This window comes from Rutilus rutilus, assembly GCF_951802725.1.
Source record: "Rutilus rutilus genome assembly, chromosome: 4".
Taxonomy (NCBI): Eukaryota; Metazoa; Chordata; class Actinopteri; order Cypriniformes; family Leuciscidae; genus Rutilus; species Rutilus rutilus.
In genome coordinates this window covers 1472813-1495312 of record NC_140212.1, presented here as the reverse complement: position 1 = coordinate 1495312, position 22500 = coordinate 1472813, and the positions used below count along the sequence as shown (strand labels likewise).

General features: G+C 37.8%; 1 protein-coding gene across 2 annotated transcripts in view; it reads left to right on the top strand.

The window, feature by feature from the left end:
- The first annotated feature begins 1368 nt into the window (after window positions 1-1368).
- Window positions 1369-22500, top strand: part of mtpn (myotrophin) — a 38935-nt gene continuing 17803 nt past the window's right edge. The window contains exons 1-3 of one of the 2 annotated variants that reach the window (XM_084406213.1): window positions 1369-1397; window positions 12059-12149; window positions 17784-17879. The gene's annotated coding sequence lies outside the window, so the exon portion shown is untranslated. Of the gene's footprint in view, window positions 1398-12058; window positions 14780-17783; window positions 17880-22500 lie in introns of both variants that reach the window. The other variant, XM_084406212.1, reaches the window with a different exon arrangement.

Here is a 22500-nt window from a genome sequence, read left to right as displayed (position 1 = left end):
GCTCTGTGAGTTTAGTTCTCGCACACGTTCACGGTGTACAACTGATCTGTGCGGATCATCAGTTTAGATCATCTAATTTATAATAAATGAGATTAATTAAATATATTCAGCTGGATTCCTTTGGCATCATCAAGGTTTCATCCTTTTCCGTATGAATCTAAACCATAAACGAGTGATTTCTCCCAATTTATTAAGCGTTAATGATAATTAAATTTCGCCATAAACTGCAAATTACTTTTTATATTGAATTTCCCTTCTGGGATTTTCTGAGGCCGTAAGTGGATATTGTGAAGATACAGATTTACTAAAGAAAAAATATTAAAAAAATTAAATATTTATTTTAATATTTTATTTAATTTAAAATTGATTTCAAGTAATAAAAAAGTTTTTTATTTCTTTAGTAAAAAAAAAAAAAAAAAAAAGTATACTTTTATTCTGTAAGGACTCATTAAACTGATCAAAAGTGACCGTAAAGACATTCATGATGTTACAAAAGATTCAAATCAAACTTTCTATTCTTCAAAGAATTAAAATGCATCACAGTTTCCACAAAAATATGTAAAAAAAGAAGAAAATGAAACAGTTTTCAACACTGATAATAATCATAAATGTTTCTTGATCATCAAATCCTCATATTAGAGTGATTTGTGAAGGATCATGTGACACTGAAGACTGGAGTAATGATGCTGAACATTCAGCTTTGATCACAGGAACAAATTACACTTTACTGTATATTCACATAGAAAATAGATATTTTAAATTCTAATAAAATTTCACTATTTTTACTGTATTTTTGATCAAATAAACGCAGCCTTGATGAGCAGAAGAGACTTAAACTAAAGAAAATCTCTATTATGAATCTCTTTACAGAACTTCTTTCTAAAACATTACAATCTTTTGACCGTTAGTGTGCATGACTCTGTTTGACTCTGTTTGCTACTTGTCTGTTTTCAATCAGGTCCAGTGTCTGGTGGCCTCAGACGGGGATAAAGGTAACAGTGCATGTCTTATATTTAACATTGTTTGCGAAACACACACACAAGTCTCGCACTTGGTGCAAACGTGTGTTTCTCTGGTTTCCTACTGTAAGTGGACGTGTCCTTATGTGTGTGTGTGTGTGTGTGTGTGTGTGTGTGTGTGACACTTGTCTTTCTCTCTGTATGTTTCCATTTAAAGCCCGTCCTCTGTATCACCTCACACTTCCTCAAACACACACTCCTCGACTCCTGGGTAAAACAGTCCAGATAGCAGAGCAGGGGCTTATCAGACAGAGATGAGTGTTAATGGAGTGAAGGTCAGAGAAGTTATGAGACACACACACAATGCCAAGCTGAAGCTCAAGAGTCCTTCAGCAGTGAACACACACACACACACACACACACACACAAGCTGAGACAGTGAGTATAAAAACTCCCTCCTTCATCCTTTCTGCTTTATTCTTTTACAGTCACATTATTATCACTGGGACTTACACACACTGGATGCACACGACACACTACATTACACACACTAATATTGACTACGTTTTATTTGCTGTATTCTCATATTTTCTGCAATTTATTTACTGTATTCTGATAATTTATGCACTTTATTTACTTTATTCTCATTTTTTATGCACTTTTTTCACTATATTCTCATATTTCCTGCACTTTATTTACTGTCTTCTTTTATTTTATGCACTTTATTCACTGTATTCTCATATTTCCTGCATTTTATTCACTGTATTTTTATTTTCTGCACTTTATTCACTGTATTCTCATATTTCCTGCACTTTAGTTAGTCTTCTTTTATTTCCTGCACTTTATTCACTGTATTCTCATATTTTCTGCACTTTATTCACTGTATTCTCATATTTCCTGCACTTTATTCACTGTATTCTTTTATTTTCTGCACTTTATTCACTATATTCTCATATTTCCTGCACTTTATTCACTGTATTCTTTTATTTTCTGCACTTTATTCACTGTATTCTCATATTTCCTGCACTTTATTTACTGCCTCCTTTTATTTTCTGCACTTTATTCACTGTATTCTCATATTTCCTGCATTTTATTCACTATATTCTCATATTTTCTGCACTTTATTCACTGTATTCTCATATTTCCTGCACTTTATTTACTGCCTTCTTTTATTTTTTGCATTTTATTTTCTGCATTGTATTTACTGTATTCTCATATTTCCTGCACTTTATTCACTGTATTCTCATATTTCCTGCATTTTATTCACAGTATTCTCATATTTCCTGCATTTTATTCACAGTATTCTCATATTTCCTGCACTTTATTTACTGTATTCTTTTATTTTCTGCACTTTATTCACTGTATTCTCATATTTCCTGCACTTTATTCACTATATTCTCATATTTTCTGCACTTTATTCACTATATTCTCATATTTTCTGCACTTTATTCACTGTATTCTCATATTTCCTGCACTTTATTTACTGTCTTCTTTTATTTTCTGCACTTTATTCACTGTATTCTCATATTTCCTGCACTTTATTCACTGCCTCCTTTTATTTTCTGCACTTTATTCACTGTATTCTCATATTTCCTGCACTTTATTTACTGCCTCCTTTTATTTTCTGCACTTTATTCACTGTATTCTCATATTTCCTGCATTTTATTCACTATATTCTCATATTTTCTGCACTTTATTCACTGTATTCTCATATTTCCTGCATTTTATTCACTATATTCTCATATTTCCTGCACTTTATTCACTATATTCTCATATTTTCTGCACTTTATTCACTATATTCTCATATTTTCTGCACTTTATTCACTGTATTCTCATATTTCCTGCACTTTATTTACTGTCTTCTTTTATTTTCTGCACTTTATTCACTGTATTCTCATATTTCCTGCACTTTATTCACTGCCTCCTTTTATTTTCTGCACTTTATTCACTGTATTCTCATATTTCCTGCACTTTATTTACTGCCTCCTTTTATTTTCTGCACTTTATTCACTGTATTCTCATATTTCCTGCATTTTATTCACTATATTCTCATATTTTCTGCACTTTATTCACTGTATTCTCATATTTCCTGCACTTTATTTACTGCCTTCTTTTATTTTTTGCATTTTATTTTCTGCATTGTATTCACTGTATTCTCATATTTCCTGCATTTTATTCACAGTATTCTCATATTTCCTGCATTTTATTCACAGTATTCTCATATTTCCTGCATTTTATTCACAGTATTCTCATATTTCCTGCATTTTATTCACTGTATTCTCATATTTCCTGCACTTTATTTACTGTATTCTCATATTTCCTGCATTTTATTCACAGTATTCTCATATTTCCTGCATTTTATTCACTGTATTCTCATATTTCCTGCACTTTATTTACTGTATTCTTTTATTTTCTGCACTTTATTCACTGTATTCTCATATTTCCTGCATTTTATTCACTGTATTCTCATATTTCCTGCACTTTATTTACTGTATTCTTTTATTTTCTGCACTTTATTCACTGTATTCTCATATTTCCTGCATTTTATTCACTGTATTCTCATATTTCCTGCACTTTATTTACTGTATTCTTTTATTTTCTGCACTTTATTCACTGTATTCTCATATTTCCTGCACTTTATTTACTGTATTCTTTTATTTTCTGCATTGTATTTACCATAATCTCATTTCCTGCTCTTCATTTTCTCGCTGATATACTTCAGGATGTTCAGCCTCCTCATATTGTGATTCTCAGTCGTGTCTCGTATCTTTCTGTGTCTTTCTCCGTGATTTATTCTCCATTTCCACACGCAGGACTCCAGCTGCAGCTATATGTACACGTAAATGAATTTCCCTACATTTCTAAACCCAAATGAAATCAAATGATGTATCAAATGTCGAGTGTTTCACGGTCTGTGTCACCGTAGTCTGCACCCATCGGCTCATTTCTCTTTCCCTTTGTTACACGTGGAGAGAATAAATTCAGTTCTTCCTCCCTGTCAAAGACACACACAACAGTGTTTTTCTGTCATTCACCAGAGATGAACTAGTTCTGTTGTAGAAATACTACTATAAAAACACATGTGTATGCATGAGGTGTGTGAGTGTGTGTGTGTGAGAGAGAGAGAGACACTGTGCCTGATATTGTGGGTTTGTGTTTTCAGCAGAAAATGATGGCGACAGCAGAAAATAACCCAGATTCAGAGGCAGAGATAAAGACACAGAGCGACATCACGGACAGAGGAGAAAACAGGAGTGCAGGAGTGTGAAATCTTTCAGAGTCACGTTAGCACCATATAACACACACTTTGAAATAGCCAAGTCCATTAGTCCAGGAAGATTATTCACTGTATTCTCATTTTCTATACTTTATTTACTATATTCTCCATATTAAAATTAATATGAATTGCCAATGGGTTTAGAAAAATAATCTTTTTCTCCCTTTGAATTGTTTATTTTTTTGACCCATTGCCAGATATTAATTCGTTTTGAGCATGAAGTCACTTAATTTTTATACATTAAAAAAAAAAAACTTGCTTCTCCAATAAATGTATCTTGATTTAAGAATGATTAGATATTCGTGCTGGAAAACAAGAAAAAAAATACTGAAGAACACACACATTTTTTTTGCATTGTATTTGATGCATATATTTTATTGGCAACTGAGCACCAGAAATCATATTGTTTTGAGTCAGTTTTACTCATCATGTAATTCTGTTTAGTTCAGAGAGAGAGCGCCGCTAACTGTGTTTCTTTAGACGCCTGTAATTGATCACCTCTAATCATGGATCCTGATTAATTACCAATTAGGCAAACCAGGATTGTTTATATTGTGTGTCATTCAAACAGAGCACCAGTTAAATACACACACACTGGAAAAACAGATCTTGAACAGAGAAGCAAATACTGCCGTCCTCTCACACACTGTAGCTCGGCTGGTGATCTGCTTATATAAGCGAAAGTGTTCATTTTTGGATAGTAGGCCTTATTTTGCTTCTCTTCCCAGTCTGTCAGTAACGCTCTGTTTACTCCCTGTCTCTATGAAGCCCCTCCTTCTGAAAAGCACACTGTGCTCTGATTGGTCGGCTGGATCAGTGTGTTGTGATTGGTCGAGCGCTTCGAGTGTGTTTGGGAAATGCCCCGCCCCTTACTATAAGCGCCAGTTTCAACCATAGACTGTAAAGAAATATGCTCGTAGTGTGTGTGTGACGTCACCCGGAGTGTTTCTGAAGAGCATTTTTGAAGCCCAAAGTGGGCGGAGCCGGCCGTCGCCATCTTGGCAGCGTCACTCCCGGATAAACGAAAATGGCCAAAAAGGTGGATTAGCTGAGGTGACGTGACACTAACAGACAGCAGACAAACGACTAGTAGTGACATCAGCGGCAATCCACCTGTCACTCAAGTGGCCACGCCCTTAATTATGCAGAACTTTAAGGCTTAATATAATTTAAACGGATGAGTTATAAAAAAAATCACCCCCCTCACAGTCGTCATGAGGGGCAAAATTAGCAATATAGACCAAAAACACTTTTTGCACCAGGCTGTAAACGCATTTGTTTCTGCTGTAAAGTTGGGCATTTTAACATGGAGGTCTATGGGATTGACTCTCTTTTGGAGCCGGTCTCTAGTGGCCAGTCAATGAACTGCAGTTTTTTTCAGTGTTGGTTTCAAGAGAGCGACTGGAAGTTTTCCGCTTGGTTTCAACACACTACTAACTAACTCAACCAGGCCCCGCCCCTTTATTCTGCGCATGAATTATTTAAATGAGGAATATTGTGACGTGTTCGTTCCCGGAAGAAACTCAAGACTACAGTGGAGGCGTTTCAGGGAGTTCAGCAACACTGACACTGACATAGAGAAGAACTCAGCAACATTACACACTAAAGAGAGATGAACATGGGAAAAACTAAACCTGGTAATTGATTATTTCCGGCAGCTCTTGCTATTCTCGCAGTAAACGTTCTCGTTCTCGTTCGTTCTCCCGTACAGATGGTGGTGTTTTAAGAGCATCCGGCATCCGTTCTAACACACACGTCTCGCTCGTGGCTCGTGTCTCGCACTGACCCGTAATCTGCTCTCACACCCCACAGAGTTTCTGTGTTGTTCTCGACATGTTGAGGCAGCAGATTTATTCTGCTGGAGGACGTAATTAATGATCTCATTAGAGGGACTTGTTAGCGAGGACAGCAGCTTTGAGTCCACATACGCTCGTTAGTAAAGCGCTTTCATAATTGCTGCCGTTAGAACAAACAAAAAAAAACATCAGGGGTTACAGAGCCTTTATTAATCTTGAATCTGATTCATAAAACATTCTTAAAGTGGCCCTTTTATGCTATTTTGCATATTACCTAGTGTATAACATGGTTAAATGTGAATATAAAAGGTCTGCAACGTTTCAAAGATCAAACTTTCTCACTGCAACTACAGGTTTGTAACTAATTTGCATAATGCCCGCATCTGGTCTTGATTGGCTGAGCAGCGTCTCTTAGCTCCGCCCTCAAACGCTGTAGTGTATCTGAGACTGGAAGAGTTTGGTTCGTGTTGTTCGTGTGGAGAAGACGCTGTTTTCTGAGATTGATACGGTAAAACCCACGCCATCGTTACTGTTCGTATCACTGAGATCAAGAGCTGAGAGTCAGATATGATAATGAGCGTTTGCTTTCTGACCAATCAGAGCAGAGCAGCTCTCAGAGAGGCGGAGCTTAGAGAGACTGAATCTCCGAACTAAGCATTTCAGACACTGAGAGAAAAGAGATGATGCTGCGATGTGTATTATGAGAAAATTTGTGTTTTTTGATCTTGGATGCATATAAACCTGTTGAAGGAGAAACCAAAACAACATTAGGAACCTTTAAAATAGCATAGAAGCACTTTAAGTTTATTTTTCCCCAAAAAACTTCTTAATAATATATTTTTTTTTCTAAGATTGTTCCTAAGACAAAACTTAAGAAGAATTCAAATTCTTTTCTTAAAAATAATAGTAAATTACCCATTAAAGTCAGCATAACCTCCAGCGTGTCTTCTTAAATCCACAAAGATAAGATGTTTAATGAATTTATTGGGTTGTTTCAAGCAGGGTTATTCACGTAAACCAAAACTATTAAAAAAACATTGCAGTTAATCCAAATAAAGCTGAAATAAAATAGTTAGCTAGACTAGTTAGTAGATATTGGCATCATTCGGACCGCATCTTTCAGCACTGACGGCTCTTCAGAAGTGATGCAATAGTTTTTTTTTTGCCAGCAACATTTAAATTGCAAATATTTTATGTAATAGTAGATGTTTTACGAGTGATTGATTGTTTTTGTCTCATGTCAGACGTCTGTCGCACCATTGAGGACTGTGTTTTTCTGAGCTCTTCCATTATAGTGCCAGTGCTTTAATACAGACGTCTGGAGTTATAATGAAGAGTTTATCGCTCTTGGACGAATGCTGAATGAATTCTGCTGCTTCTGTCACTAGGAGAACAATAAGTCTTTAATGCGGCCCATATTTCATGGTGTGTGTTTACTCCAGAGGTGTGTGTGAGGGTCAGAGACGCTCTCGGTGAGCTTGTCTCTCAGTCCCAGTGTTTATGGAGCTCATACACCATTAATCATTTTTCAGCTAAATAATGGTGTCATGCCATAATCCATCATGCACACTGAGAGCGCTGAGCATTATAGGATGTAATTACACTTAAGAGTGTGTGTTTAATGATATGTGTGTGTGTGTGTGTGTGTGTGTGTGTGCCTCATATTTTAACAACACACTCGTGTCAGGATTCGGTTCGATACACAACACTGGTCTCATGATTCTTTGAACCAGGGTTTTTATAGTTCATTAAAACTGAAACTAAAGCCAGAAAAACATTTTTGACATTAACTGAAATAGAAATATCCTGCTGGACTCTGAATGCATATGTTCCTGATTTAACATGATTAAACCCAAAATTACGGCAACGGCAAAAATAGCTATAGTGTCTGTAGATTATATTTTAACACACACACACACACACACACACTGGCATTTCCACTCGATACAGATCGAGTGTCTGTCTGCATTCATTAAGTTCTCATGAGGTAGTAGAAAACTGAAAACACTCCAACAAACAGTGGAGAGAGAGAGAGAGAGGAGAGAGGGAGAGAGAGAGAGAGTGAGAGAGAGAGAAAGAGAGGAGAGACAGAGAGAGAGAGAGGAGAGAGAGAGAGAGACAGAGAGAGAGAGCAGTTGAATGTGTTTAAATGACTTGTTCTTGTTTGTGTAATTGCTGTGCTGTTTAGTTAATTTGAGAGAAGTTTGAACACTCATTATACTGTATCTGCTTTAGCTTAATAGAGATGAACTCATGCAGAAATGTTCATGTTTTAATTATAAGGTGTGTGTGTGTGTTTGCACAGTATTTACATATCTATCTACATATATACACACTCACCTAAAGGATTATTAGGAACACCATACTAATACTGTGTTTGACCCCCTTTCACCTTCAGAACTGCCTTAATTCTACGTGGCATTGATTCAACAAGGTGCTGAAAGCATTCTTTAGAAATGTTGGCCCATATTGATAGGATAGCATCTTGCAGTTGATGGAGATTTGTGGGATGCACATCCAGGGCACGAAGCTCCCGTTCCACCACATCCCAAAGATGCTCTATTGGGTTGAGATCTGGTGACTGTGGGGGCCATTTTAGTACAGTGAACTCATTGTCATGTTCAAGAAACCAATTTGAAATGATTCGAGCTTTGTGACATGGTGCATTATCCTGCTGGAAGTAGCCATCAGAGGATGGGTACATGTTGGTCATAAAGGGATGGACATGGTCAGAAACAATGCTCAGGTAGGCCGTGGCATTTAAACGATGCCCAATTGGCACTAAGGGGCCTAAAGTGTGCCAAGAAAACATCCCCCACACCATTACACCACCACCACCAGCCTGCACAGTGGTAACAAGGCATGATGGATCCATGTTCTCATTCTGTTTACGCCAAATTCTGACTCTACCATCTGAATGTCTCAACAGAAATCGAGACTCATCAGACCAGGCGACATTTTTCCAGTCTTCAACTGTCCAATTTTGGTGAGCTTGTGCAAATTGTAGCCTCTTTTGCCTATTTGTAGTGGAGATGAGTGGTACCCGGTGGGGTCTTCTGCTGTTGTAGCCCATCCGCCTCAAGGTTGTGCGTGTTGTTGCTTCACAAATGCTTTGCTGCATACCTCGGTTGTAACGAGTGGTTATTTCAGTCAAAGTTGCTCTTCTATCAGCTTGAATCAGTCGGCCCATTCTCCTCTGACCTCTAGCATCACCAAGGCATTTTCGCCCACAGGACTGCCGCATACTGGATGTTTTTCCCTTTTCACACCATTCTTTGTAAACCCTAGAAATGGTTGTGCATGAAAATCCCAGTAACTGAGCAGATTGTGAAATACTCAGACCGGCCCGTCTGGCACCAACAACCATGCCACGCTCAAAATTGCTTAAATCACCTTTATTTCCCATTCTGACATTCAGTTTGGAGTTCAGGAGATTGTCTTGACCAGGACCACACCCCTAAATGCATTGAAGCAACTGCCATGTGATTGGTTGATTAGATAATTGCATTAATGAGAAATTGAACAGGTGTTCCTAAGAATCCTTTAGGTGAGTGTATATCTGTCTATCTGTCTATCATTTGTCTGTCTGTGTCTGTCTATCTGTCTATCATCTGTCTGTCTGTGTGTCTGTCTGTCTGTCTGTCTGTCTGTGTCTGTCTATCTGTCTATCATTTGTCTGTCTATCATCTGTTTGTCTGTCTGTCTGTCTGTCTATCTGTCTGTCTGTCTATCATCTGTCTGTCTGTCTGTCTGTCTGTCTGTGTCTGTCTATCATCTGTCTGTCTGTCTGTCTATCTGTCTATCATTTGTCTGTCTGTCTGTGTCTGTCTATCATCTGTCTGTCTATCTGTGTCTGTCTATCTGTCTATCATTTGTCTGTCTATCATCTGTCTGTCTGTGTCTGTCTGTCATCCGTCTGTCTGTCTGTCTGTCTGTCTATCTGTCTGTCTATCTGTGTCTGTCTATCTGTCTATCATCTGTCAGTCTATAATCTGTCTGTCTATCTGTGTCTGTCTATCTGTCTATCATTGTCTGTCTATCATCTGTCTGTCTGTCTGTGTCTGTCTATCATCTGTCTGTCTGTGTCTGTCTGTCATCTGTCTGTCTGTCTGTCTATCTGTCTGTCTATCTGTCTATCATCTGTCAGTCTATAATCTGTCTGTCTATCTGTGTCTGTCTATAATCTGTCAGTCTATAATCTGTCTGTCTATCTGTGTCTGTCTATCTGTCTATCATTTGTCTGTCTATCATCTGTCTGTCTATCTGTGTCTGTCTATCTGTCTATCATTTGTCTGTCTATCATCTGTCTGTCTGTCTGTGTCTGTCTATCTGTCTATCTGTGTCTGTCTATCATCTGTCTGTCTGTCTGTGTCTGTCTATCATCTGTCTGTCTGTGTCTGTCTGTCATCTGTCTGTCTGTCTGTCTATCTGTCTGTCTATCTGTCTATCATCTGTCAGTCTATCATCTGTCAGTCTATAATCTGTCTGTCTATCTGTGTCTGTCTATCTGTCTATCATTTGTCTGTCTATCATCTGTCAGTCTATAATCTGTCTGTCTATCTGTGTCTGTCTATCTGTCTATCATTTGTCTGTCTATCATTTGTCTGTCTATCATCTGTCTGTCTATCTGTGTCTGTCTATCTGTCTATCATTTGTCTGTCTATCATCTGTCTGTCTGTCTGTGTCTGTCTATCTGTCTATCTGTGTCTGTCTATCATCTGTCTGTCTGTCTGTGTCTGTCTATCATCTGTCTGTCTGTGTCTGTCTGTCATCTGTCTGTCTGTCTGTCTATCTGTCTGTCTATCTGTCTATCATCTGTCAGTCTATAATCTGTCTGTCTATCTGTGTCTGTCTATCTGTCTATCATTTGTCTGTCTATCATCTGTCTGTCTATCTGTGTCTGTCTATCTGTCTATCATTTGTCTGTCTATCATCTGTCTGTCTATCTGTGTCTGTCTATCTGTCTATCATTTGTCTGTCTATCATGTCTGTCTGTCTGTGTCTGTCTATCATCTGTCTGTCTGTGTCTGTCTGTCATCTGTCTGTCTGTCTGTCTGTCTGTCTGTCTATCTGTCTGTCTATAATCTGTGTCTGTCTATCTGTCTATCATCTGTCTGTCTATCATCTGTCTGTCTGTCTGTCTGTCTGTCTATCTGTGTCTGTCTATCTGTCTATCATCTGTCTGTCTATCTGTGTCTGTCTGTCTGTCTATCATCTGTCTATCATCTGTCTGTCTGTAGTACATTTATTGTATTGAATCTATGAGTATTGAAAAGAGCAACATACACATTCTGCTAAACATCTTTTATGTTTCACAGAAGAATTCACCGACGTGACGGTGTGTAAATGATGACAGAACTTTCATCTTTAATCATTAAAATTATTTTCCCTCTCCAAAACACCTTCTGTTCTGCCTCCCAACATTACATTACATTTCAAATGAAATAAAAATTTCAAGTCTTCTAGCAACTAATGTTCTCCATGAGGAAAACGACTTGATAAACAACTATAAGAAATGTCTTGATGATGATGCGAAAATGCAAAAAGGTTTATATGAGAGTTTAGAGGATAGAAAAGTCATTGGAAATGATAGAAAAGCTTGTGTTTGTGTGTGTGTGTGTGTGTGTGTGTGTGTGTGTGTGTGTGTGTGTGTGTGTGTGTGTGTGTGTGTGTGTTTAATGCTAAAGCTAAATCTTGCACACAGCAGGACTCGTCTGATTGTTTGGCTGCTGAACACCATATATTATCTATACATGCGGCATGAACTTCAGAGCCCACAGGACCCGTTTGATAACAGCCATCAGACCTCTAGACATCTGCCTGAACATATTATCGCGTCGCAAGCGTCTCCGACTCTAATCTCAGCAGCTCCAGGAAGAAACGCTTGTATTTATCTGAATGATTTGATCAGAATCTTTAAGGGAACCTGCTGTCTATTAAGCATACTAGAATAAACACACGATCCCAAGTGAACGAGTGAGATGAGGGTCATCTGAGGTCGTCCCGTTTGTGTTTGTGTCCCACAGGCGGTGGAGCGCTATACAGACGAACTCTCCTTTGCTTCAGCCTGGAAGATTGTTTCCGACATAAAACCTGACGGAGAAGAATTTACCCGAGGCAAGTGTGTGTATAGTTCACAGCATTTTCACTTTTTAAACTCTCCAAACGTCCCTTTCGCTCTCTTAATAATTGCATCACCACAGACTATATGTGTGTGCGAATTCAGTGAACTTACAAAAATGTCTCTTAGTTGAGCCGAACAATGACAGTAATTAGTCCATTATGCAACATTATAAATTATATAATCAGTAGCAAATCAAAAATCTCCCCAGCGGATACTTCTGAGATCATTAAAAGTAATTGATATAATGATATAATGTATGTAAGTGATGGTGATGATAAAGGATTAAAACAGGAGGTCTGAACACACTTCATATCCCATAATCATCCTTTCAGTATTATGTTATGCTGACGTTATTTCTGATAGTTCTCTGAACAATAAAAAAAAGTGATTTTTTTGTTATGCAGACGTTAAAGACCCCCTGAAATCAAAATGTACGTTTTTTAGCTTTTAGTGTGAATATGTTAGCCTTTGAAGGTTATGAATAACAATGTTCCAAAACAATGACAAAATTCGCATTTAGGAGATATAAGCATTCAAAACTCCCAGTCTCTCACTTCCACTAATATGGATCAGGGATTTTTATGACATCACCGCTTCTCATCACTTCTTCTGTCCAATCAAATGCTCCCTAGAATCTGAAGCTCCGCCCCCTCTGCTATAAACACCACCTGACCAAAGCGACCGTTTACAGACACAGAGCAATATGTGTTTTAGTGTGTGTTCGGTTGCTCAAACGCTCGAGTTTTATCCCGTTTTCCAACTGTGCGTTGGTTAAGAATGAAATTAATAGAATTTATTCACACCTCTACTATTGAATCCAACGTATCATCAGCGCTCGGATTCGCTTCCATGGTGCCGTCAGTCTGTGAGGGAAACTAAACGCCATTGGCTATTTGAAAAGGGGGCGGAGCCATTCAATATGTCCCGCCTTAACTTCCTGTTTCAGTGGAAATTACGTTGACGCATCAAACAAAGCTGCGCGTTCCAAGCATAGACAGTAAAAGAAATGGACACAGCGACCCCATAGACTTCAACGGAGAAAAGTGAAGTCAATTAGAAGCTCTCACTTCCTGATGGCCGAGCGTACTGCGCAGACTCACACTGAGCTTGACGACGTAGATGTGGCGTGAGCAACCCGTCTGTCTTCTAGTAGCTGTACCGAGAGAAATCTGAATCATTCCCTTCCGAATCTTGCAGAGACGGAGAGCGTGAGTAGGAGCTGTCCATGAGCTAGGAGCAACTTTATGACTCTCTATGGGCTTCTCCCTTGACTTTATCGGACTTTATGCCTCCACGTCTCCCCGATTGGCTGCGAGCTTCTCCTCCTGTCTATACGGTAATTTCCAGAGAGTCGCGTGGTTGACACAACTTTTGGCGTGGTTAGCCTATTTTTACAAAAACTGCTTCTACAGGGCCATAACGTAAGATACAAGGTAATTGCTGCAGCTAATTTCATTGGTTAAGGTTACAATGACGGGTAGGTTTAGGGATCAGTGTCTGGTGTAGGCAATCAGTACTGTGATTCACATGACCAATAAAATCTTTAGAATTCCCCCTAAAATGTCCCTTATTTTCAAATCCCAATGTTGACTGGTATGGAAAGAAACTTGCCAGAACGTTCCATTTAGCTGGGATTCAGTGTTCACTGTGTGCTGTGCCGTAACCAGTACACTAGTGCTGAATTCAGCATACTAGCATTCTCCTCTTACTCTGCCATATTCATGTAATAATATTCATCCTACTATTCCAGTGGGCATTCAGAGGTCAGCGAGAGGAACCCGACTGCGCTGAGAAACACAAACTGTTTCTCTTTCTGTCAGAAAACAAGAGTGATGAGAAGCAGCAGGAGAGCTGAAGGTCTGCATGAGTTCCAGAACGCTGCCTCCTGCTGGACACACACACACACACACACACACACACACACACACACAGACGGTCTGGAGGAGGTTCATGTGTGTCTCATTATCCCCGTGTGTTCCTCAGAGAAGCGTGGGCGAGAGAGGCCGTCTGCAGAGGAACATCATGAGGATCGGTGTGTGTTTGATGGTGTTTCCTCAGTGTTTGTCTGCTGGTGAGAGCGCATTTAGTTTCAGTTGTTGCGTCCGCAGTCCTGACTGATGCATATATTGCACACAAATATGTAAATCACCAGAGCATTTCTCGATTTAAACCATCTCCGGAGAGCAAGATATCCGGTTAATATAACAAAAATGTGTTTGCAAGGTGCCAGGATCGCATAATGAGCAAGATTTGTGAATGAATCGTTATTTTGAATCAGATCTTTTGGATTAGGCGGTTCACGAAACGGTACTGAATTATTCATGCAAAACTTTTTCAGAGTACATTTTTGCATGTTAATGCAAATTATAGTGTGTAGGTTTTGTAGTTTGCATGATTTCTTCAAGCCTCCAGAGATCTGATGCTGGAGAAGACTGACATGCATCGCTCATGATGAAAGCGGGAGCTTGGATCGGCTCGTAATGAGGTTGTCGCGCACAATCAGAGCTCACATCTACCAATCCCCTGCTGCCGCTGAGCTGGACATGACAGCAGTGATGGATGATGGGAGAAAACATGGCCTTATGGGAGTGACAACAGGAGGTCAGCAGCTCCAGCTGATCAGGTTTGAGTCTGACACATGTGAACTGAACATCTCATGCAGCGAATCACATTACAGCCACACGGAGACTGATGAGAACTACGTGCGGGGATCGTTTTATTACATTTAATGCCAAAATCCCAGCTAACAGGAAACATTCTCAGAATGTTTTGGCAAGGTTCTCTTAAAGTTATGAGCAAACATTCTCCCATCAACGTTAATAAAATGTTCGTTCAATGTTATTTTGTCTTTAATAACCTTCTCAAAATGTTATTTATACATCGCTCATGGAAAAAAAAATTCGGAAACATTTTAGTTGGACGGTCCGCTAACGTTTTTTAAACGTTGCTACTTGTTTCTTTACTTTACTTATTATCCCTGAAAATTGTCTCTGGCTTCACAGTACATGTACATCACTACATAAATACACATTAGAAAAAAAATTAAAACCTTGCAATACGCAATTTTAAAAAATTTGGAGAACATTCAAAACTAACGTTCCCATAATGTTTGCTGAAGGTTTAGTTTTAAAAAGTCTATGCTGCGAACTTCACATACTTTTGAAAATGCAGCGTTGAATTGATCCTGATGTAAACATGATGGATTTTCTTCTTCCATGAGGGGGTTTGGCTTCGCAATGGCGAAGTATCCAGGCAGATCGTTGAAGATCGCGACACCAGTAGAACTCAACCAGAGAATGTCTAATAAGGGGAGAACTTCCATTCTCAGTAAACTTCCGGCTTCTGAACTGGTTGCAGTTCCACTCTGGCTCCACATGAGGGCGCTCACAGGACGAGTGCAGGATGAATGGAGGTCTATGGCGCTATACCTCTCAAAATCCACTTTTCTCAGGATATCATTTTTTGTCTAGTAATTTGAATGTTGTTTTCGAAAGGAGATGCAAAGAAATTACACATTGCTGAGTGTTCGATTTTTTAGAGTCACTTATTTGCTTTAAAAAGTCTTTTAAAATGTCAATGACGTCATACACATCGTATGACCAGAGATACTGCTTTACGGCAATCCTTCAGTCACTCTGGTGCTTTCGTGCTCTGCACTTTCTTTTCTCTCGAGGCATCGACAACACAGCTGACACAGGTAAACACACGTGCTAGAAGAGTTTTTGTTATGTTTTAAAAGACCACGCCGAAAATACACACACACACACACACACACACACACACAATGCCATCAAGCGGTATCTCTGGTCGTAATCAGTCCTTCACTGACCAATCAGCGTTCATTAGCAGAATGCTAGCGTGTTATGGGCAACAACAACTCAACCTGTAAGAAATCGAAAGGACAGAAGTACTCGTTCATTCAACTTTCGACCTATAACCCATGTTGAACTTGCAAAACCTACAATCAAATCTGAGATTTCTCAACGTCAATCGGGTGAAAGAGACAAATTTAGCCGTCTAGCCCCATAGACTCCCATTCATTTTGCACTCATGGGCGATCGCCCCCAGTGGAACTCTGGTGGAACTGCAACCACAATTCGGTACAATAGGACTTAATAGGGAGTGGCCAGGCTCTCCGTAGACGGGCTCTGATTCAACCAATCAGATGACGGCTTCAAAACTAGTTTTGTGTGCCTTATGCATGAGACGTTCAGCCAGCGGTCCGTGGTCGTGGCATCTGAGGCTGAGATTACGTGTCATGTGAACATTAACCAACATCAGAGAACGGCAAACATGCGAATATGTTACTTTTTGTGTTACAATATTTCGTTACTCCTTAATGAATCAACTAACTGTGTTACTATTTATGAAAAGTAATGCATTAGGTTACTTTTGCGTTAATTTTTCTCATCTGGGCTGGGCTTGCATGTTTGTTTTTAATAATAATAATAATAAAAAGTAATATTTTCGGGAAATGTAAAGGCCCTTTCACATTAAAAGTGAAATTAATATAAGCCTCAGGCTGAATACCTGTACAGGAGAGGTCAGTAAATGGGAAAACAAAGGAACTTGCGTTACTTATTTGAAAAACTTTTTGTAAATTTAAAAGTAATGTCTTCACTTGTTACTTTAAAAAAAAAAAGTACACTCAAAAAATTAATTTTTGCCTCTTGTTAAATTTAATTAATTAAAATAAGCAAAAGTTTTAGCAAAAGTTGTAACACAATTGTTTAATATTTTGTCACAACTTAATTGAATTGTGTTCAATCAACCTAATATATTTAAAACTGAAGTTTACTTACTTAATTTGTGTGAAAACTACATGAATAATTTTTGTTGACAACTAACTGGGCAGTGGATCTGTAGTTCCCAGCATGCTTTGCAAGGGACTGCATTAGGATGGTAAATTTAGGGATTCAAGTGTTATTTTATGTATTTTTCTGCATGTAAATGGAAAGATTAATGTTAGTGTTTAATATTCAGTTATGTTAGAAACTTAGAGGACTTTCTGTAATGTTTTTGGAAATAACTGTAGAGTCAAACTAGCTAAAATTATAATGTTGGTGATTTTAGGCCGGGCATAAATTAAATGTAGTCAACCTGACAAAACTTTATCTAGCAGGAATGACTAAATTAATTTAAGTTCATACAACAAGATTATTACAACAAATCATTTCAAACAAATTCGATTTTGTTGGAAAAATGTAATTCATTTTCGTGGAAAAGTTTTCCTTAATTTAATCAAGTTCGTTTTTTTGAGTGTAACTTGTAATTCGACACCCCCAACACTGCTTGTTAAATGATGGAAATATTAACTTAAAATCTCAAGTAAGCGTTTTAGGTCAAAGTTTGGGAATCTCTGCATTACAGCTGAAGCTTTTAATTGCCTGCTTCAAATGCAAAAATGTTTCTGTTTCCGACCTTCGTCATTCTACCGTTTAAATGAAATAACTCCGTTCTGGTGCAGTTTGGACATAATTACAGGAAGACACGCCTGAATCTCCTCTGAGATATCGCCCGTGATCTTCCCTCTGGATGAAGATAACAGCAGTTTAGAGCAGAAATGTTCTCATTTTTATATTCAAATATGTTATTTGCTCTGTGTGATAAAGCTGATCTTCATTCAGGCTTGCAGCCGGTCGGTGAGAAGAGGAGGAACAGGATTATTTCACAGGCTGTCAGATACCAGAGTGAATTTATACGGTGCCATTGTTATTTTTAAGGCAAGACGCTATAATAATGTTTCTTTCATGCACTGGACAATTTTGAGATTTTTGGCTTTTCATGACATGTTGTTTCAGACTGAAGAGAATATCCACAATACACATTTAGTGTTTATGTTATTTGCATATGTAGCACTTCAGCAGCTTCACACACCAAACTCTACACTTTCATTCATATCTATATTCTAAATGTTTGTTCATATATCCTTCACCTGATTTATAGAACATTTTATTCTTTTTTTTTTCTGGCTATTGCCAATATTTTCTGATTTATCGACTGATTAAAAATGTAATTTTTTTTAACTTATATACCACAAAGAATTTTTTAACCGATGTTCTGATCTCTGTCCTGCAAGTTTGTGCATATTTAATATGATAATGCTTTATTTGCATGTTTAAAGGGATGGTTCGGAGTAAAATCAACCTAGGGTCCTTTGCACCATGACCTCGAGCCAAACACCCCCCAGAAGCCTTATTTCCCCTTGGTTGAACATTATTAAAGTTAGAGCTTATTTAGAGATATCAGCCGGATGGCTTAGTGCAGGCGCTAATGGATCCAAGGCTGTATCTCGTAAATTACTCCACTAATAATGCCCAGAATGGTACCAAACTTCTACAGTAGTACAAACAGGTTCTGTACTCATAAAACCAGGCATTGGAAAGTTTGTAAGTACATCAGGAGTTTATTTAAATAACACTTGCCTGACGGCTAATGCTACCGCTAACCCGGACACCGACGTCACTTCAGTGATTTGGGAAAAGCACGTAAAAGTCCTGGCAGAAAGCGATGCATAAGGATGTAGTGTAATACGAATTATTATTTTTTCCAAAGTGTTAACTAATAATTGTTGCAAACTGGAACTACTAACAAAATATTAGTGCATTCCTGGAACTGGGCGTCGTTACACTACATCCTTATGCATCGCGTTCTGCCAGGACTTTTACGTGCTTTTCCCAAATCACTGAAGTGACGTCAGTGTCCGGGTTAGCGGTAGCATGAGCCGTCAGGCAAGTGTTATTTAAATAAACTCCTGATGTACTTACAAACTTTCCAATGCCTGGTTTTATGAGTACAGAACCTGTTTGTACTACTGTAGAAGTTTGGCACCATTCTGGGCATTATTAGTGGAGTAATTTACCAGATACAGCCTTGGATCCATTAGCGCCTGCACTAAACCATCCGGCTGATATCTCTAAATAAGCTCTAACTTTAATAATGTTCAACCAAGGGGAAATAAGGCTTCTGGGGGGTGTTTGGCTCGAGGTCATGGTGCAAAGGACCCTAGGTTGATTTTACTCCGAACCATCCCTTTAAACATACCATTTCAGAAAACTTGCAATTCTTTAAGTAATCAGTCAACTGGAGAAGTATATCTTAAATTTAAACCCTTGTCTTGCCTCAAGTTGGCCTATGCATCCGAATATTTGGTCTTTGCATTAAAAAAGTTGTTGTTCTGCAGCACAAATCTCTGCTAACAGTGTCTCAGTCCTTATAGCACACGCATGAGCTCTTGATGGCGCACGCATGAAGCCTGCGGTGTCCTCGCGAGACCCTCATAAACGCAGATGCTGAGTGTCATTATCGCCTCGTGCTTCTGTAACACAGCTAATGTGCGGCGAGCAGGAGCTCTCAAGGGCTTCGCTGAGAAACCTGCAGTCCAAGCTTTATAACCCTCCTGACAAACACGCTCTCCTCTATAGATGTTTTTGTCCTCTAGCTAGATTGGTTTTCTTTTGAGAGCTTATTTCATGCAATAATAGTGTCACGCCGTGCTGTCATCGTCTATATTTCAGAACGTGGGAGGTTAGGTGGTATGGCAAGCCGTGCTGACTTTTAATCATTCGCACGATGTGAATTTGTGATATCAACAATTCATTTTTCACTAGTTAAAATGCTACTTCTTGGCATCAGGAACTGATTTTTAAACTAGTAACAATGGCAATTTTTGATAGCAGGAGTTGCTTTTCCACTAGTAAAAATGTAAGTTAATTCTTTAAATCAACAATGTATGGAAGCTTGTTTCCGCCACAGAGTGAAAAATAAAAAAGGCAATTGCGACTTTTTAATCTCACAATTATGACTTTTTATCTCAGAATTGCGAGATATAAAGTCGCAATTGCAGGTTATAAAGTCAGAACTGCGTGATATAAAGTCGCAATTGTGTGTTATTAAGTCAAAATTCAAGAAAAAAAGTCAGAATTCTGACTTTATAACACGCAATTGCGACTTTTTATCTCGCAATTCTGACTTTATATCTCGCAATTCTGACTTTTTATCTCGCAATTCTGACTTTTTATCTCGCAATTCTGACTTTTTATCTCGCAATTCTGACTTTATAACACGCAATTGCGACTTTTTATCTCGCAATTCTGACTTTATATCTCGCAATTCTGACTTTATATCTCGCAATTCTGACTTTTTATCTCGCAATTCTGACTTTATAACACGCAATTGCGACTTTTTATCTCGCAATTCTGACTTTTTATCTCGCAATTCTGACTTTATATCTCGCAATTCTGACTTTATATCTCGCAATTCTGACTTTTTATCTCGCAATTCTGACTTTATAACACGCAATTGCGACTTTTTATCTCGCAATTCTGACTTTATATCTCGCAATTCTGACTTTATATCTCGCAATTGTGACTTTTTATCTCGCAATTTGACTTTATATCTCGCAATTCTGACTTTTTATCTCGCAATTCTGACTTTTTATCTCGCAATTCTGACTTTTTATCTCGCAATTCTGACTTTATAACACGCAATTGCGACTTTTTATCTCGCAATTCTGACTTTATATCTCGCAATTCTGACTTTATATCTCGCAATTCTGACTTTTTATCTCGCAATTCTGACTTTATAACACGCAATTGCGACTTTTTATCTCGCAATTCTGACTTTTTATCTCGCAATTCTGACTTTATATCTCGCAATTCTGACTTTATATCTCGCAATTGTGACTTTTTATCTCGCAATTTGACTTTATATCTCGCAATTCTGACTTTTTATCTCGCAATTCTGACTTTTTATCTCGCAATTCTGACTTTTTATCTCGCAATTCTGACTTTATAACACGCAATTGCGACTTTTTATCTCGCAATTCTGACTTTATATCTCGCAATTCTGACTTTATATCTCGCAATTCTGACTTTTTATCTCGCAATTCTGACTTTATAACACGCAATTGCGACTTTTTATCTCGCAATTCTGACTTTTTATCTCGCAATTCTGACTTTATATCTCGCAATTCTGACTTTATATCTCGCAATTCTGACTTTTTATCTCGCAATTCTGACTTTATAACACGCAATTGCGACTTTTTATCTCGCAATTCTGACTTTATATCTCGCAATTCTGACTTTATATCTCGCAATTGTGACTTTTTATCTCGCAATTTGACTTTATATCTCGCAATTCTGACTTTATATCTCACAATTCTGACTTTTTATCTCGCAATTCTGACTTTATATCTCGCAATTCTGACTTTTTATCTCGCAATTCTGACTTTTTATCTCGCAATTCTGACTTTATATCGCACAATTGTGAGAAATAAAGTCAGAATTGTGAGATAAAAAGTTGCAATTATCTTTTAAAATGTTTTATTCTGTGGCGGAAACAAGCTTCCATAACAATGACATCATCACTCGCAGAAATATGAATTCTTAATATCAAGAATTAAATTTCAACTATAGTAAGAACTATAATTCTTGATCATTGTATTTTCACTATAGTTAAATGTCACCATAATCTTCCATTCAAATTCAACTGTTGTTGTCAAGAATTGATTTCTTAGTTGAAATTCCAGTTTCACACACCAGAAATACAATTCTTACTAGTAAAAATCATATTTTTTTTATATCAATAATTACTATACTGGTCAAATTTAAATGCCTGATATAAAGAACTTAGTTTTCACTAGTTTAAATGTTAAATCTTGATAACTGTAAATGTATTTCAACATGTTACATTCATTATTTCTGACATCTGAAAATGTATTTCTGATATTAATAATTAGGAGAGTAATCTCAGATATCTAAAATGCTTGTAACAATCACATTCATGATATCAGAAATTAGCATTGTCACTAGTGGCAATTGAATTATTGATATAAAAAATGAACATACTCGTAGCAATTCAATTGTCGATATCAAGAACAGACATTTGCACTAGTAATCACGTAATTATTGATATCAAAAATAAAGATTTTTACTAGTAAGAATTGTATTTCTGATATGTGAAAGGAATTTCAACTAAGAAATCAATTCTTTATATCAACAATTGAATTTGAATGGTGACATTTGACCTATAGGTCATTGTTGATATCAAGAAGTGAAAATTGACTTGTCGAAATCAATCATTCATATCCTGGGAATGATTAAACGTCGAAACGGCTTGCCATATATGTGGGAAGGTGAAGGACTTCTGCGCTGTTCACGGAGGTTCACACCAGAAGCTGATAAACTGTGTGATCTCCTCTAGTTGCTCTTTTCTGTGTCTGTTTTAATGGTGTAATTCTGCTAGAGCTTTATAAAGACATTCTTCATTATAATTGCAACATAAAGAAACCTAAAACAGGACGACCGGTGCTAGAATGTTTTGCTAACGTTCTTATGTTTTGAA